Source organism: Alligator sinensis, unplaced genomic scaffold (genome assembly GCF_000455745.1).
Source record: "Alligator sinensis unplaced genomic scaffold, ASM45574v1 scaffold348_1, whole genome shotgun sequence".
NCBI lineage: Eukaryota > Metazoa > Chordata > Crocodylia > Alligatoridae > Alligator > Alligator sinensis.
In genome coordinates, this window is record NW_005841932.1 from 2,130,126 (window position 1) to 2,136,097 (window position 5,972).

Below are 5,972 nucleotides of genomic sequence, written 5' to 3' on the forward strand. Positions count from 1 at the left end.
TCCTCTCTCTCAAAATTAGTTGTTCCATTTATCTTTCCTTCTCTTCCCTCCTCTTGTTGCTAGCGTTGTCACTTCACCTACTGAAATTTCACTCTCTTCCTCCCCAGCTCTTCCTTCTTGTTGTGTATCCTCCACTGTCATGCATTCTGACTCAACATCTTCTTCTCCACTTTCCTTTTCCTGTCCCTGCTTCTCTTCTGTTTACTTCTAGCTTTGTTGAGAAGGACCACAGGCATTGACACTGTAAGTGTCCCTCTTCCCAAATAACACACTACGGTATTTCTATGCACTCCAGCACTGTGTGCCCTTTTCCTTCACATCTGTAGCATATTGTTTACCAGCAGTATGTGGCCAGGTAGCCTTCCTGCCTACAATTGCTACAAAGTTTAGGCAGTACAAAATACATTGAAAACCCTCAGTGTGGCCCTATTTGGATTACTGATGGTAAGTGTATTATCCCACCAGGATTCCTTTCATCTGCCCTCATCCACCCAAGCTCTCCATGATGCTGTCCATATATTGTATGTATCACGTAGCTTCTCAACACAACTTTTTTTTAACATATTTCTTCAACTATTTCTCTATTTTCCCCATCTCAAGAGTGACTGTGTACTTTGAAATAATTATTGTCCTTTCTCCTATAATAAAATGTATCCCCTTAAGTTCTTCTCTCTCACGTTTGTTGGGGGATGGGGCCACAGGAGGACATGAGGACACCTCCTAGCCAAGACAGGTGATGAGCACAAGAAGTACCCAGGTAAGTGACAAGGGTCTGGATAGTCCTAGGAATCAGGGAGGGGTGCATGCCTTGACAGAAGGCCTTAAATGCCTTTACACTAATGCACAAAGTATGGGGAATAAGCAGGAGGAACTCACCCTCCAGATAGCTAGTACAAACCCAGACATAGTTGGGCTCACTGAAACTTGATGGGATTCAACCCATGATTGGGCAGTAAACATTAGGGGCTAGAGACTATACAGGCAGGACAGAATGGGGAGGAAAGGTGAAGTTTTGACACTCTACATCAAAGAGCAATACGTATCCTCAACTAATAGGATGGGGTCAGAGGAGGGGCAGACTGAAGTGCTCTGGGTCAGAATACAAGGGGGTCATGGGGAAAGGGATTTAATGGTGGGGGTCTACTACAGACCACCCAACCAAGGGGAAGAGCTGGACCAGGAATTCTTGGATCAGCTCATGAAGGCAGTTAAGTCAAGGGATGTGGTTGTCATGGGTGATCTAAACTACCCAGACATTTGCTGAGAGAAGCAGTCAGCCAGGTCTGACCGCTCATGTAGGTTCCTTGCTGAGATACAAGACCTGCACCTAACCCAGGAGGTGCACAGTCCCACCAGGGGGATTGCCCTGCTGGACCTGGTCCTGACCACAGGCAATGACCTGGTGAGGGTACTCCAGGTCCTCGACCACCTGGGTGATAGTGATCATCGCTTACTGGAATTCACCATCCAGCGCAGGGTGTCAAGGGCCTGCAGCAAGGCAGTAGCCCTTGACTTCAGGAAGGATGACTTCAACAAGTTGAGGATATTGGTAGGAGAGGCATTGCAGTCCTGGAGAGTAGGGGAATTGGGTGTCCAAGACGAGTGGTCATTCCTTAAGGAGATGATCCTCCAAGCCCAAGGGGTGACAGTCCCAATGCGAGTCAAAGGGGGCAAGAATGCTCAAAAGCCCCCTTGGCTACCCAAAGGCATTCAGGAATACCTGAAAACCAAAAAGGAGGTGTACATCCAGTGGAAGGCAGGGGCTATCACCAAAGAGGATTATACCTCCATCACTCGAGTCTGTAGGGAGGCTGTTAGGAAGGCTAAGGCGGAGATAGAACTAGGGCTAACCAAAAAGATCAAGGACAACAAAAAGTCCTTTTTTAAATACATAGGGAGTAAAAAGAAGGCACCAGGCAATGTGGGGCCCTTGCAGGATACGGTTGGCAATCTAGTGGTTGCACCAGATGAAAAAGCAGACCTTTTAAATAAATTCTTTGCCTCCATTTTTCTGAGCAGGAACCAAAACATCTCTCAAGAGACTCTGCCAGGCCCGGGGTCAGGGAGGACCAAGTTAGGGAACTTCTGGAGGGGCTGGATGTGTTCAAATCAGCAGGTCCAGATGCTTTCCACCCTAGGATGCTGAAGGAATTGGCAGGGGTCATTGCGGGGCTCCTGGCATGGCTTTACGAGCACTCGTGGTGCTCTGGCCAGGTGACAGAAGACTGGAAGAAGGCCAATGTGGTCCCTGTTTCCAAACAAGGGAGGAGGGAGGACCCAGGCAACTATAGGCCCATTAGTCTTACTTTGGTCCTGGGGAAGCTGTTTGAGAAAATTACCCATAAGCACATCTGTGAGAGACCAGCAGGGGGGATGATGCTCAAGGGAAACCATCATAAGTTCATTAGGGGCAGGTCCTGTCAAACCAACCTGATTGCCTTCTATGATCAGGTCACAAAATCATTGGATGCAGGGGTCACAGTGGATGTAGTTTTTCTGGACTTCAGGAAGGCCTTTGACACTGTCTCCCACCCCATTCTCATTAAAAAGCTAGGCTACTGTGGCATTGATGTCGCAATGTGACAATGTGTCGCAAATTGGCTAAGGGGACACACCCAGGGAGTGGTGGTGAATGGGTCATATTTGACCTGGAGGGATTTGGGCAGTGGAGTCCCCCAGGGCTCAGTCCTTGGGCCCATACTGTTCAATTTCTTTATTAGCGACTTGGATGAGAGGGTGAAAAGCACCCTGTTCAAATTTGCTGATGAGACCAAGATTTGGGGTGAGGTGGGCACGCTAGAAGGGAGGGATAGGATACAATGGGACCTGGACTGGTTACAGGGGTGGGCGAATGTGAATAGGATGTGATTCAATACTGACAAGTGCAGGGTACTGCACTTGGGCAGAAAGAACCAGCAGCATACCTATAGGCTGGAGAACTCCCTTCTCATAAGCACGGTGGCAGAAAGAGATCTTGGAGTCATTGTGAATTCTAGAATGAACATGGACTGCCAATGTGAGGACAAGGTCAGTAAGGCTAACCACACCTTGTCATGTATCCACAGATGCATCATAAGCAGGGCCAAGGAGGTGATCCTCCCCCTCTATGTGACATTGGTCAGGCCACAATTGGAGTAATGAATCCAGTTCTGGGCGCCACACTTCAGGAGGGATGTGGCCAGCATCGAGAGAGTCCAGAGGAGGGTCACTCACATGATCAGGGGGCAGCAGGGTAGACCCTATGAACACCTATAGGACCTGAACCTGTTTAGCCTTCACAAGAGAAGGCTGAGAAGGGATCTAGTGGCTGTCTATAAACATACCAGGAGGGACCAGAGGGGAATGGGTGAGACTCTGTTCCCCTCAGCATCTCCCGGAGTAACAAGGAATATGGCCATAAGTTGCTTAAGAGTAGGTTCAGGCTGGACATTAGAAGGCACTACTTCACAGTCAGGGTGGCCAGGATCTGGAACCAGTTTCCAAGGGAAGTGGTGCTGGATCCTACCTTAGGGGTATTTCAAAGGAGGCTTGATAATTACCTAGCTGGGGTCATATGAATTTAAACTTACCAGGGGTCACATGAGCCCAGTATTCATTCCTGCCCAGGGAAGGGGATCGGACTTGACGATCTGTTCAGGTCCCTTCTGACCCTACATCTATGAACCTATGAACCTCCTGCCACATACATCTTCCAAAAATCCTCATAACCGTCTCAGCTCCAATACAAAATTTCCCAAGGTTTCTGATTAGGAAAGGTGACCAGGCTATTTAAATGTTCCATTTTAACATCCAAAACTTCAACAAAATTTTTTCTATACATTCATATCTATTCATTGTCCAACTTCTCTTTTCTCCTTCCCCTATTGCTACTGCTCTTATTCTCAGGTGTAGATTACCTGCCGCTCCATCTCTCACTTTATTCCACCTACTTTCTCTTTGTAGATCATGTTTATTTCTCCCACTAGACTTCCTATTCCCTTCAATCACTGTTTCATTCCTCATTTCTCCCTGTTGATCTTCTCTCCTCCTCTTCTTCTGTTCTTCCTGCTGCCTGGTTTCTTCAGTAAAGCCTCCTCCAACACCACCTCTCCCACCACATCTTTCTTTCCTACTTTCTTTCAGCCCTCCTTCCCAACCTTCATCCACCCTCCATCAGATTCTGGAACCTCACTTCAACTCTCTGATTCAAATCTCATCTCTTGGTCCACTTTTCCTTCCAGAATGGTCACTCTCCTCTCCAAGACCAGATTCTGTTCCAGGCTCTGATAACTTCTTCTCCTCCTCTATCGTGCTCCATCACTATCCTCTGGTGCTTTTGACATCACCCGAGGCAGTATACTGGGCCTCTGCTCAGCCACTACACTTGATCTTAGCAAAGGTGGCTGAGAAACTATGCTGCTAATGGGAACCTACCACAAGGCTAGGGCACTGCAGCCCATCTGAATAAGATAGATGGTAGTGATCATTAAGTGCAGTGCTCCTCAATGATGATTCTTTTCCAAGTCATGATTAGCCACTAAACTTCATGGTTTTTTGGTTTTTTTAACCTCTTCTGCACTTCCACATCTAAGTTGCACATTTCTTTCTCATTTTCACTGATTTCTATTTCTTCACCAGCCTTAAATGTCTGTCAAACATTACCAAATGGGGCAGCACACAGTCTATCCAGAACACCTCTGTCACCCCCTTTCTCAGCCTGTCACATATTTAGTTAATGTGGCCCTGCCCTTCATGAGGTGAAGCAGAGCCATGTTGTCCTGCACCTCATTTGCATATATATTTTTGGAGGATACCAGGACTTGTTAAATGAACACCTAATTCCAGTCATGAATGGGGAGCTAATTAGCATATGGATCCTTTGGAGAAGGTATGTGGAGTACACACATATAGGGTGCATCCACATGAGTGCACACATGCCTTTTGCCCCACCTCAAACCCCTTTGAGGAGGGACAACAGGCAGGTGCGGGAACAAAAAAATGTTCCCCATGCTGCAAGTTTGCAGCACTGGGAGAAAATTAGACCCCTGGATATAGATTCATAGATGCCAGGGTCAGAAGGGACCTTAATAGATCATCGAGTCCAACCCCCTGCATAGGCAGGAATGAGTGCTGGGTCTAGATGACCCCAGCTGGATGCCTATCTAACCTCCTCTTGAAGACCCCCAGGGTAGGGAAGAACACCACCTCCCTTGGTAGCCCATTCCAGACCTTGGCCACTCTAACTGTGAAGAAGTTCTTCCTAATGTCTAGTCTAAATCTGCTCTCTGCTAGCTTATGGCCATTATTTATTGTAACCCCCAGAGGCGCCTTGGTGAGTAAAACCTCACCAATTCCCTTCTGTGCCCCCATCCCTCTTGAAGTGCGACGCCCAAAATTGCACGCATTATTCCAACTGCGGTCTGACCAGCGCCCGATAGAGGGGAAGTATCACTTCCTTGGATCTGTTCGTCATGCATCTGCTGATGCACGATAAAGTGCCATTAGCTTTTCTGATGACTTCGTCACACTGACGACTCATGTTCATCTTGGAGTCCACCCTTTCCACTTCCATGCCACCAAGCAGGTCATTTCCTAGGGAGTAGGTATGCTGGACATTTTTCCTCCCTAGGTGCAGCACTTTGCATTTCTCCTTGTTGAATTGCACTCTGTAGTTTTCTGCCCATATGTCCAACCTGTCAAGAGGGATATCCAGGGATCTAAAAAAATTGACATTTAAAAAAGTGGTGCAGGGCATGGCCCCTGAGGCAAACAGAGGCTGGGTCCTCCATAGAGATCCTCTGTCTGCCAGAGCATCTCTGTGGTTGGCTATCACCTTGGTGTGGAAACATGCACCCGGTGAGGCCACATGTTACAGCACCAAGGCTCCAGTGCCAGTGAGTAAGGGTTCGGGGGGGCTGAAGTAAGGGGGAGGGAACCATAGTGGGGACCCCCCATGGCCCTGCCCATTCCCCCAGGCCCCCTCCCCCCACCAG